Source organism: Odontomachus brunneus, unplaced genomic scaffold (genome assembly GCF_010583005.1).
Source record: "Odontomachus brunneus isolate Ranch 3 - 2012 unplaced genomic scaffold, Obru_v1 Obru_scaffold_107, whole genome shotgun sequence".
Classification (NCBI taxonomy): domain Eukaryota; kingdom Metazoa; phylum Arthropoda; class Insecta; order Hymenoptera; family Formicidae; genus Odontomachus; species Odontomachus brunneus.
This window is the reverse complement of record NW_022639557.1, coordinates 84,197-97,631: the sequence shown is the minus strand read 5'-3', so window position 1 is coordinate 97,631 and position 13,435 is coordinate 84,197. Positions and strand designations below refer to the sequence as shown.

The 13,435-nt window shown below is 49.1% G+C and overlaps 1 protein-coding gene across 2 annotated transcripts in view; it reads right to left on the bottom strand.

Moving 5' to 3' along the window:
- Positions 1 to 13,435, bottom strand: part of LOC116849145 — a 93,959-nt gene that overhangs the window by 1,841 nt on the left and 78,683 nt on the right. The window contains exon 1 of one of the 2 annotated variants that reach the window (XR_004379089.1): positions 6,898 to 7,298. The exons of the other annotated variant lie outside the window; for it this stretch is intronic. The gene's annotated coding sequence lies outside the window, so the exon portion shown is untranslated. Of the gene's footprint in view, positions 1 to 6,897; positions 7,299 to 13,435 lie in introns of those variants that run through there. 2 annotated transcript variants of the gene reach the window in all.

The window sequence follows — 13,435 nt, the reverse complement described above, 5'->3', positions numbered from 1 at the left end:
GGGGGGGGGGGGGAGAGAGAAAGAGAGAGCGCGTCGGTCGGTCGAACGTCTCTCTTCTTTTACGAATAACGACTCAAAGAAAGTGTCGACGAGCGTAGACGTCGCGTTCCTCGGAGCGATTCTCGATCTCGTCGCATTCTGACCCGCGTCCTCTCTCGCGCGTCTCGCGATCTTCCGCCGCTCTTATTACATTCTTTCTTGATATTATGCGTCACGAGTTCAAAAGGAGTACCACGCGCTATCGTCAGCGCGCTTTTCTCAGACGGATGCGCCGTCGTCGTCGTCGACTATCACGAATACAGTAAGCGACGATTTGCAAGCGAGGGAGGAGGTCGGATGCCGAGGGGGAGGTAAGGGGCGAAAGGAAGTGCGATTTCCTATCCAGCGGAGGTGGTTATCGTGCAACGTTGTCGACCTTCGGCGAGATTATTACGCGATTCGCGGAACGTCGAAGGCTGCCTAGGAAAAAGCTTCCGATATCTAATCTCGGCCGGTTGGTCGCGCAGCTGCGTCTATCTGCCACGTGTTTTTCCTTTTCTCTCTCTTTCTCTCTCTCTCGTCCGCTTGTTTGGAAACATTCAGCCCGGGAAAGCAGACCGCGCATAACTCCTTGTTCCCTCCACTTTTTCGCGCCCTCTCGGACCACCCTTCCCCATCTCGGTCTTCAATTATTCCAAGCGCGCGCGATAACGTGCGAGATAGCGCGAGTAGCGCGGCAGGAGCGAATCTAGGACACAAGCAGCGTGATTCACAAAACTTCACCTGCAACCGTGATCGATATTGCCATGGTTCCGCTGTAGTTCGCCCAACAAGCACTCCGCGCACTGACAAAGTGCCTTCTCGTTTTGAAAATTGCTCCGGGACAACCCGACGTGCGAAACGTTTCGAGAACGCATAGCCGGGTCGAAATCTCGGTTCTGCGTTAACCCCGCAGATTCTGTCAAACTCGAGGTGTCATCGGATAGTCTTGATGTACAACATTGTACAGGCTATTGTGTTTTGATGGTACTAACGGTTATTTAACGACGTTTTCTGCGAATTAGAGAAGCATTTACTTCGGAATTACATGCTCAATATTCAATTGTCTCAATGGCCCATCTGCATTCGATCTTTCTGAATTTCTACGAGCAACGTATCAATTGTACAATTTACTCCGCTGCAGATGGATTATCGCGATAATTAGATATTCAATAATTCAATAAAAATTGAAATTGACGAGCAAGTGGAGAAATAAAGCGACAAACGTTCTTCTCTCATGATCTCTTTATCATTATCTTGTGTTGGCGCGTTTGGAATTTCGACAAGATTAAAGAAAGATAAAAAAAGTAGTTGCGCGAGCCTTGTCAGCGACTGTCGCTTGCGCATCCTGCGTCCTGTTTTCCGTCCCGCAATCAGCTCCTGGTTGTCATCGTGGCTACGAACGCTCGATAGCACCGCGCAATGATGTACAAGCGAATCGGAGAAACCGTGCGGGTGATCAGGTAATTAGACCACCTCTCTCGCAAGGTGTCTGCAATGTTTTGATGGATTGTCGTGATTTCTCGGCCGCCCAATGTGTACTCGTCATTGACTGGCGGGCAATGACGCCCGGCGACTTGGTGGGAGGTGACTTTGCCTTTCTTGTCGATTGTTTTGGTACTGTCGCGCCTCGCGTACTTTTCCGTCATTTCGCGCGTCATTACGTCTCGAGCCGACGAGCGATGTACACACACCGCGGCGCGGTGCGTTGTTTACCTCTCATGTCGTGTGATCAAACTTCTCGTCGGCTACTGAAACGTTTTATCAGGCTCTCTCGTCGGCGGCTCGCCTTAATCAACGCGCGTTTCTTCGATCGAAATGTGTCGCGAGTGTCCAGTGAGTGTTCGGAGCCACGGAGAAGCCAGGATGCCGGATCGGAAAGCCAGGACGGAGGAGGACGCAGGACGCCGGGACGCGGGCGGCGATACATCGTATATTTCCAGGTGTGTCGAATTATTTATCACGCAGAGAATGTTTTTCTTTTTAATGGACGTTTGACGATCACGCCAAGATTAAAGGAATATCTCTGTTGGAAAAATATTATTGTTTTGAGAAATATTAATTATTTAATATTTGCTTAACGTCGCACCCTATATCTGCTGTTGAGTAAGTTACATAATACATTGTTTACTGAAATTAGGAAAAGAGATTGAATGTTGATAGAACATTGAAATAATTTAATGTGTGTGTGCGTGTGTCAAATATCCTTTAAATGGAGAAACTGGCAACAAATAAATATATATATATATATATATATATATATATATATAAATAGCGTGAAAGCAGAACAATAACCTGTATAATACTTAATCTCGAGATTCTCCATATTGATTCTTAAAAAAATTTGCGAAATTTGTAATATCAATGCAGCTCTAAAATTTTGATTCAAATGTTTTTGACAAACGTCCATTCAGTCTCGTTCGCATCGAAAAGAACGATAAAAATACTTTAACTTTATGTGATTTAGTATCGCAAAGATTTCGTGGGATGGAATGAGTTTTTCAATTTCACGAGTATATACGGACAATTTGCTTTGCATAACATGTCCCCGAAGTCAAGTCTCAATCCGCCTAAGCGACAATGCACCGGTACGCGCGTATCGCCTCCGGAAACGAGAGACACCGGCATCGATCGGGAGCTTCCTCGGCGAAGCCCTGAGGGTACGAAGAACGACGGCGGTGGGTCCATCGCGCTTCGGTTTCCATCGGCATCGGCGGGAACTTAATTTGGAAGTTACCGGTGCCGCGCCGTGATTACGTCGAGTAGTCGACGGCAGCGGCGGTGGCGGAAAGTTCCTGGCGACGCGCTGCGCGCGTTTCGTACCGCCGTCACGCCTGCCCCTTTCCGCCGCGACGCGAACCATTGTTATTCTAGATTGCATCGCAAATTAGATTACGGCCACCCGCCCGCGCGCCCATTCTACCGCGCGCCAACGCCGACGACGTCGTCGACGACGACTGCGACGAAGACGGCGCCGTCGTCGTTGCTCTCTGCTCCTTGGCGAAGGCCGACGGTTCCTCCGTCCTCGTGAATCTTCCCGGTCGTGTCCTTATCTCACCCCCAATCCGCGGCAGATTGCACGACACACACGAGTGCGCGCTCCCCCCGTGCCGTGCCGTGCCGTCTTCCGCCCCTCCGCAGCGCAGCAATCCGTGTGCATACAGATGCACCGCGGGACATCGCGACTTCGGAATTACGCGACTGCAACGCGAACGTCGAAAATTTCCTCCGAGCGCTACCCTCGCGACGTGAAATTCCGAGAGTCAATCGCGTATTAATCGACTCGCGGACTCGATATGCATATTTACTCTGGGTTATGTGGAATACACGTTAATTGGCAATGAACGAATTAAGGTAAAAGTATCAATCAATGCCTGGACACTAATAATATCCGTATCTTATTCTGGACACATTCTTGTTTTAATATTTAAATACAAATATTTAAAAACTTTCAATATAGAATATATATTATACATACATATTTTAAATACAATACATGCATTCTGCTCTGAGAAAGAAATGTTTATAACTACGTACGTACTCTTTTAAAGTGAATCAGTGAATAGTCATTGATATAATCAGTTATAATTATAGCACTGAGCAGTTCCAGTGCTATACTTATAACTGCAAATCAGTGTATATTCATTGCTTTTAATGGTGTTTCATTGATTCACTTTAAGAGAGTAGAGAAACTACAGTCAAAGAAACCATATCTCTTAAATTAAATTATACTATATTGTTAACAGTAATAAACTTATATACACGTTACCACTACCATTTTCGTGTTAGAACAATCAAAGAGCACGGTTTGAAGGAAAAAGTAAATATAATTTTAATTAGGTCAACCATTTTCTTCTCTCAGTATACATAGAAGATTCGCAAAAATATCTGTATTTAAGAATCAAAACAATAAGAATGTCCAAAGTTAGGTACCAGCGCTATTAGTGTCCAGGCATTGGTACTTTTATCTTACCTTTCGCACTTTTATACTTCCCAACGGTGTTTACCGTTGGGAAGAGAATTCCAACTCTCCTTGTCATCTGCGTGTGTGCGTGCATTTTGACCTTCCACCCGACCTTCCCGGCGAAGATGGCGGCAAAGCCGACCGTAAAGGGGGAGGGGAGAGGTCAGTCCCTCTCTCGGAGCAGGAGTAAATATTATGTCTAGCGTTGTGTGTAGCGAGGTAGTTTCCGATTACTTGTGCGCGCAGACTGCCATTGTTTTTCTCGTATTCGCGCTCTTCTCATTGCACTCTCGCGGCATCAGCACGGAGGAGCTATTGTGAAACTGTTCGGAAAGGTCTCTGATTGAAACTTCCTCTCTCGTTCGTTGTCCTGTCGTGAATGTTCTCAACGGTCGGGAAGTTTCCGATACCTTACGAGCAAGCGGAGAGTCGATTCCTCGTTCGAAACGCGACCACGAAAGATTCCATTTCATAATTAGAGAATAGCTTAAAGTACCGGACGTTGCGCGGGTTATCACAAAGTGTCAGAGAAATGAAATTAGAGCGAGGATGTGAGATGTATGTGCAGGTTTCATGATAGTCTATATTTTCAGCAGAGTTTCTAGAGAGACCAACTTGGTTCCAATCAGTCAAAAGGTTTAGGAGTTAATAGGGAACATACAGAGATTCTATTTTACAAGAGAATATCATTGATTTCGCCGTGTAATAACGAAAGTTCAGTCTCGAAAGAGTTCAATAACGAAAAAAATATACGACAGTCCGAAAATATATAAATACTCGATCGAATCTGATTTTGACAAGGTTTCATCGAGATGACGACCAGTTCCATAGATAATGATAATAGCTTCCGACTAGACGATAACCCGCGTTTTCAATCTGAATCACCGAGTGCTCCCGTAATAGCTGCATATCCCAGAGTAAGATCCATTAGACTGCTTCACAGCATCCTAGCATCCTATGTAATGACGTCATTAATCCCGTGTATAGAAAAAAACGCCTCGAAGGCTACGAAGCGTTTAGTCGATTGCATCCCGGATCTCGCTCGGATCTACTTCAAAGCGACTTGCAAAAAAAGCAAAAAAGGACAACGTCGAGTCGCCCCTTACAATAGCGCGGACTCCTCGATCGACGACGAGGGTGCGAGGTTGCAGCTCGGGGCGAGAATTGCGTTCTGCGGGTCGGCTCGTGTCGGCGCGCGACGACACGAGGTGCGGTCGCGCCGTGGAAAATGCCGGCGTGTCGGAGCCGTATACGGCGATATCGGATAGTGTTGTTTATCCACTGTCGCGTCGCCGGTGGCGTCGCGGGGCAACGCGGAGATGCACCCTAAAACCACTGCGGCGCGACGCGACGCGACGCGACGGTGCGTTCACTCCGTGTTGCGGCGGAGGGTTGTTCGCGGGGGAGGATTGTGTAAAGCCCGCAAATCACGAGCGTCGCGAACAACGACACCCGGGCTTCCCCGTGGCCGGTTCTCGCGCGTCGAGCTCGCGCGCGCGCGCGCACGCAGGGAAGCAATGACCTGATTTGCAATTTATTACGTTTGGGCGACGTCCAAGTACGGCGCATTGGCGCCGCTGCCAAATCGGCAAGATATGACAGTCGCCGCCGCCCGCGCTCCCGATCGACGCACCACGAGGCGACGTGTCGCGTCGCGCGTCGGCTGAAAAAACGGGAACGCGAGCTCGACGTAAAAACGGGAACAACGCGCCTACCAGCAGCGGCGGGGGAAAAACAAATGGGGGGACAAGTAGGCAAACAGCGTGCAGGCTGCACGAACATCGCGAATTCCGGCGTGGGCCGGCCGATGGCGAAAATCCGCGATCGCGAGACCCAACGTGTGCGTGTAAACACGTCAATAGACTTTCATGATTATCACTGATACGACATATTATTTAGGGGTAGACTTTAATTATTTTCTTCATATTTCTATTTCGTCATTCTATGTGATAAATATGAGTGCAATCTGACTCAAAGTTGCTGATTTAATATACCTAAAGCTGCTGTAAAGTTTATGCACGTCAGTTTGTCTACTGGGAATATTCCCAAATGTATGTAAATTTGTCAGCAACTTTATTAATCGATTTATAAAAACTACGTTTCTTATGAGTTGTTCATGTGGTACTCATATCACATAAAATGACGAAATCGAATTACGAAGAAGATACGAAAAGAACGCGATAGGTATTTGCTCAAATCAATATGTAATACAAAAGGTAGTGTGAAAGTCTCACTGTAAGTTTGTAGCAAATTTATAGCTGCATTAATCTAACAAAACGTTTACGTTATTGTAATGATCCAACGATTAATTCCGTACAGTACTTGCCTCATAAGCATAATTTAAAAAATTGCACTGTTTTCATCGTCGATTGTCTCACGTCGTGATAATCATGAAAGTCTATCTTTAGGGGCACATTGTCCTGGTAAAGGGTTCTAGATCGGAATGTACACACGTTGGAAATTGGGTCGACAGAGTTGTTTTGACTCGTTCGTTCATTCGAGAGCGCGATACTCATGTGACGTCGAGTTCCTTTTCAGGCGGTTTTCCAAAAATACGATGCCTCTACCATCTGGAAAGATACCGTAGACGAAAGAATTGATTTTTAGCACCATTCATGGCGCGACGAGATCCTTTGAAAAATACACGAAATGACCTGTATAATAATTCGACTAGTGTGCGCGCATTAAGATACGCATCCAAGAGAAGCGTTTCCCGTTAATGAACCCCCGGTCGGTGTTAAATTTTTGGCCGAGAAAGGTGAAATCGCGGATAGGCCGCCATATAGTGATATATGGGTCGCCAGATAGACATAGTGGAAACGAGGTCAGACAGTCTGAAGCGTGCATAAAATAATGCTGTCTGAGCGTGCGAAGTTAAGCTTTTGTGCAACATACATACACACACACACACATACCAGTTACTACTTCCCAGCCTCCGGCGGTCGTCGCGGGTTATCGACACCTCGGTGGAACGTCTGGAGAGATCCGCGAACGGCGACCATATGTCACAGGAGAGAGAGAATCCGCGCGGCTCACGGAATTGTGTGCACGTGCGTGCATGGCGGCGATGACGTTACGAAACGAGCGAGCGAGCGAGCGAGCGCTCACGTTGACGTAACGTCTCGCGATAGAGCGCGCGCGCTCGTTGAGGCGCGAGGCCTTCGACTCGATTGCGTGATACGCGAGCAAACCGCACGTGTCTATTACCTTTTCCGGGAAACAACTTCGTCTAGACGTGCGCGTGAATCACCGCCCGCCGATGCGGACGGCTGACGAGAGATCGGTCGGTGCGAGAGACGTCGCGACCGCAGAGTGCCGTGCGTCGCGCGAACCTCGTGATCCCTCGGGTCATCTCAGAAAGGTCGAGGCGATGGGGAATGCACGCGCGATATCACTCTCCACGCGTTCTTGACCACTGCCGCCTGTCAGCATTGTCCAACCCTTGTTCCGCACCGGCCTTGTTTTGTACCGTCATCTCGCGATAACCCACGCTTACCGGCCGACGATGTTGCACTCGCGAGCTTCCCCACCGAGCGTTGAGTATTTCCGATGAAAATGTTGCGCGACACTAATAATCGGCGAATTAATCATGAAAATCGTCAATCGTCATACGTGAAGTCGCAAATCATTCAATCGACTGATGAAATTAATTGTTAATTAATAATTCAGCTTTGATGTGATCGATTGTACACTGAGATTGGCGGGATTATTTGTGATTTATTATATATATTTGACGAGTGATTAATTGCGACGACTGCTTCGCCGATCATTACAGTCGAAGAAAATTTTCATTGATTAATGCTTCACACGCCAGTTCCTTCGTAATCGGTCAACGATGTGTTAGAATTCAAAGTACGTTTGAAGTGCAAAACAAGAGAGTGAGAAAAATTTGATTTATTACGCGCTAAATCTCCTCAAGTGCTGTAAAAAGTATTGAATATAAATTGTGAGTAGTAGAATTAGTATAAAATTTAAAGATATTCTATACAACACGGAAAAATGTGCTGTTGACGTACGTATGTACATATGTATGTACAATGTATAGTACATTGATGAAGGATACTATGTGCAAAGTATAACTAGAAGCGCCATTTAGTGCCATTTAGGTTTCGTCGTTTAAATTATAGCAAGTCACAAGGGAATGCACGTTAATTAATATTACTTATCATCGAAGAAAAACGTGATGTCGGACGTCTACTGATGCATAGTTGCGAGCAGTTGATCGCTCCCTGGGCTCTCGAGATCTCGCGGCCTGAACGACGAGCAACTACGCCAATGGCTCGCGGCTACGCGCACGTGCTAACCGCCACATAACTACGCGAACTTCGTCATGTGGTGACGTCACGATCGCGGCACATACCGGCGCCGAAAGCGGGTGCCGACGTCTCCACGGTGGCGACGTTGGTCCGCGACGAAAGCACCACGGCTGGGCGACGACGTGTATTCGCGCATTGAAAAATCGAGTGCCGCGTCGAAACGGCACTTTCCCCGGTTTTTACGTCGCAAGATCGCGGAAACGTTACGGCGGATCGAGAAGCGTATTCCTGATGTTCGATGAAAATGAAAGAGAGAGAGGATAAAATCGCACTCTGTCGCCGGCGCTATCGAGAAAGGAAATCCGCAGATCTATCGTAAGCGCGCTTGCGACGTCACAATTCCGGTATCGCATAAATATTTGCGCGAGAACGTGTACGTCGCCGGTTAGAAAGAGCCGACGATATATTTCACATCTCCCGTCCGATCGAATGTAAACCCCGCGTGTCGACGTTAATCCCCGTGACTGCCGGGAGCGTGTAAGTCGAAGGTAAGGGAGATTCGAGGCGACGGAGCGCCGCGCGCGAGTCTCGGGAGTAGCGCGCGGAATTTTGCAGGCGGTCGTACGATTCCCGAACGGTTCGGATTTCGAGGTCGAGTCTCAAATCGCTCGGATCTCCGCGGTCTCCCGGGGGTGTTATTCGAACAGTTCGAACCGTCCGACCAGGCCATTCGAGAACCTCGAAAGCTCGCCGAAGTCTTGGGAGGGGAGCTTTTCCCCGTCTATCTCTCTGCCGTCTCTCTCTGCCGTCGCGACACCTGGAGGATCCCGGAGCCCGGGCAAGGTGAAATATTCTATAACGGACTCACCCCCGTCGTTATCTGCCGTGGAAGTGGCGCGCTGCGCCTCACCGTTGGCCGATATATCGACTACCCGCGCGCGCCGGCAGCCCGATTTCCCTATTGACTTTCCCCGCTCGCTCGCGGCGACCCTGACCCAACGACGCGCGTCCTCCACGGGCGAGTCGAACATCCAGCAGCAGCCACCACCCGCCCTTCGGATCGACAACCCGGCGGCGGGCCTACGGCAGGCCGGCGGCGGGTGCGCGAACGCGTCGGCTTTGATCGCTCTCGAGGCTGCCGCCGAGCAGGTAACCCTCGGATACGACCTACTTTTCTTTCGCGCTATATAGCACGCGCGGGCGAGCCTCGAGGGTGGTAGGTAGGCGCTCTTTCTCTCTCTCTTTCTCTCTGCATGGAGGTCGCGCTCTGCTCCCCAGGAGCGTAGCCGTTTCGCGAGACGGCGGTGTATCCGTTTTGCGTGTAACGTCGAAAGAGACGGGTGTGGTGGAAGCAGAGGAAACCCTCTCGCGATTGAATATCCGATTCGGCATCCGACGTCTCTCGCCTTCCCGATATTTTCCTCTCCGGCGTTTCGCGCCGGCACCTCGTATCTCGATGTACTCGCGCGCTGTTGTAATGTAATGTAAGGAATGAAAAGGTTTCATTCTTAGGATTCTATGACGACGGCTTTATTTTCGTACTAGGCAAGAGGTGTGTTGTTCTCTCGAGAATTAGGTACTGGAACTTAACACTCATGGGGCTGAGAGTCGGTTTTTCAATAGTAGTTTAGACTTGGATTTAAAGCGACGCTGGGGATACCGTCATAACGCAACTTCATAGTTTTTTCTTGTTTTTTAATTGGATGCAAATTGAAGATGCTTTTATAGAATAAAAGTAATGAATCACTGGTGCCAAACAGTTGCATTAAATCAACGTCCAAAAAATTTTCATGATCGGTCGGTAAGTAAAAAATGTTTGGTTGATTTGACAACTTTGTGTTTGGCATTCATTAACATCTGTACTTTCACCCTATAATAGCATTTTGAATTTGATGCATCCAGTTGAAAAATTACACCTGTTGGTATAAGATTGATCTTGCTAACAAACATGGAACGATTTTTAATAACAGATTTGTCAGTTCCTGAATGGCACGTGTGAAATGAAAGGACAATAAATTACTGCAGAAAATGTCGATCTGTTCCTTACAAAATTCTACAATAATTTTGATCATAACATCCTCTTCATATACTATTGAAAAATCGATCTTTAAAGGGTCACACAGACATATGCAAAGAGTTGAAATAGATCTTTATCTAAATAGGAAATATGATTAATGAGTAGTGCACAGCCGTTAGATATTGATTAAGGACTTAAAATTCTTGGTGTTTATTCAGATGGATTTACCAATTACTAGTTCAGCGTCCAAGGCGAGTTTGATATGAGTTTCCAAAGTACAGGTTTCCTGTCGTTTGAAAATAGATTATTTTAAAATAAAATGTTGCGGCACGTAGCAACGCACGACGACGACCGTCGGACCACCGTGTCACTCTCTCTCTTCCCCTTCTCTCTCTCTCTCTCTCTCTCTCTCTCTCTCTCTCTCTCTCTCTCTCGCTCGCTCACGCGCTCGCGTATTGATCTCCTCGCACCCCGTTCTTACGTAACGCCGCGATATCGGGTTTAACAGCAATTTGTTGGCCGTCTGGAAGATAAATCGCGGACGATCGTATTCGCAGCGATACTGCGCTCTCATACTGCGACGGACCGGCGGCGGCCTTGCTCTTCGTTACCAATGTTCCCTCGTACAGCCTCGCGCATTGCTGCAAACTGCTCCGTTCGTATCGCGCGGAATTAACTCGAATCTTCGCATTCGGCGAGGTTTCGCGCGCACGAGCGAGTCGAGGGATTCTCGGCATGGCATGCGAAGCGAGAGACAGAACCGACCGTGAGAAGTGCGGGGCAGACCGCGAACCGCAAGCCGCGTCTGCGGTCCTTCCGGCGTCCGCTCGGCTACTTTTCGGATTCGCCCGCTTCGTCTCTCTCTCTCTCTCCCCCCTCCATCTCTCTGTCTCTCTCTCCTCCTCTCCCTCCTCCCTGTCCCTCCGGCTCGCTCCAGACCCGCACCCGCCGCCGCCGTATTTATCGATCGCTTCGCGTCGGAGTTCCGGGCGACGAATTAAGCCGCCGACCATGAAAATGAGCAATCAGCGGCGCTGGGCGAAAGACGATTATGACGATTATAACTACAAAGTAAAGTGTCTTCGATCGGCACGCTAATTCGTCCGGGTGTAACTTCCTTTCCCACGTCGTCTCAAAGCCTGCGACTCGAGGACGGCCGATCGGTATAGGCGCGAGAATACTTAATTTGTCGGCTATTATTAGCGGTCGATTTGACGATGCTGGAGGAAGGTATGCGTGTCGAGAGTCGCAGGCGACTTGGGCACGGCCGCCTTCTTCAAACGCCTGTATCACTTGGCAAATATTTGAGGAGCATGGAGCGTGTCTTCTGATGTCTGCCTTAATCTTCAGCAAACACCTATATTTTAGCTATTAACTATTCGACAGAAATATTCATTCACGTCTCACCCAGACGATATGTGCGTGCGTGCGTGCGTGTGTGCGTGCGTTTGTCTCGCGTGAGCGTCGTAATTCCGTCGTATCGCATCGTCCGCGCGGTCCTCAGCCGCGAATCTTTGAACGATCAAGCAGCGCGACACTCAACGCAAGACACGACTCAATGTTCGTTGGACTGTTGAATCGCCCGCGCCTCCGTACTTTCGGCGAATCGATAAATCCGACGATTCCTCCGGCGCGGACGCGCACGTGGTCTCGAGCTGTCATCTTGGCGGCGGCGACGGCGGCGCCGCCGTCGAGTTAGCGCCGGGATAAATCCGGGAGCGCGACCACGTACTCGCGCGCCGGCGAATCGGTGAGAACGGTAGCGATACATAAATCTCCGCCACCGTATTTCGAGAGAAGCTCTTAATTCCCGGATGAACGACGCGACTGTTTATCAACAGGAAGCGTCGGTTCGGCGACCCGGCGGTCCGTTCGAGACAGGCATAAAAGTAGTTGCGGTGTAGCGGCGTGCAGCACGCACTCCTACAGGATGTCTGACAGAAGGCATTCCAGTGCACATGCGTGTGCAGGTAAAGTACACGTCAATCCGGTGGAAAAGTACCTCACAATTTCCCAGACACAACCGCGTAAAATCTCGAGCAATTAATGAGAGAAGACTGGTGAATCGCGTGCCGCGACGATGTGGGCGGGATCTCTACAGGCGCAAAAAATTGACACGAGGTGTAAATGGTGGCGGAGATGGCAGCCATATTTCGAAAAGGCGCGTATATCGCTTGTTCGATTCTGATTGATCGATTTGGAAGCTAAAACTGATAATATTCTGAGTCTTTTCCTCTATTTCGTGCGTACTGTATGCCCTTTGTGAGCATTGAGCTCTTTTTTTCACGTTCTGTATACGCTCATTTTGCCTTTATGACGGCAACATTTATCTCTGTGCATTATGTCTGAAAATGATAATATTCTATTATATGAAAACTGTGCGTGCGCATTGTCAGTCAGCTTGCTCGTTCCGGGGCGTCACACGCGACGCGTTCGCGATCCGCGTCACGGATAGCTGCGCTCGTCCGCGCAGGGATCTCGAGTGCTTGCCGACTTTTCCGCTTTTCCGAGACACGTGGACGGAGACGGCCGAGCAACGACGGCGGAACGCGACGAGATCGCGCTTTTCCGAGCGCCGCGTCGCGCCGCTCTTAAACGAGCCCGATTAACATAATGAAAACATTTGCATTCATTATCCGGCGCGCGGCGTTGTAACCCTGACGAACGCTCGCCGCCTTAATTGGCCCTGCTCTCGCGAGAGATCCGCGAGATTCGCCGCGCGTTAATAACGCGACAGGACCCCGACATGTTCTGCAGAAGCGCGTCTCGCGTCGAGAAAGATCTTCTCGCTCGATCTACTCGTTACTCGCGCCGCCTATCTCTCCTGTCCGGCTGTGTAATCCAGATTTCACGCCGGCTCGTCTGTATGTTAATCGCCAACGCGCAGATAACTGTTTAACGCGCGCGCTCGCGCGACTTCGGAGAACAGGTATTCCATCCTCCTCTGCGAATGCTAAACGGTAAACACAGTGAACGGCGGGATGAGTCGCTCGCGTCGAAAATAGCGATTCCGCAAGAAAATGCAGGAATTCAAATAGGACGGCGGGAAGGACATCGGGAGTTAAAAAGATCATCGTGAAGCCACGTGGTGGAGGAACGGGGGGACTCAAGTGAGAGAGATTGGGAGAGAGAGAGAGAGAGAGAGAGAGAGAGAGAGAGAGAGAGAGAGAGAGAGAGAGA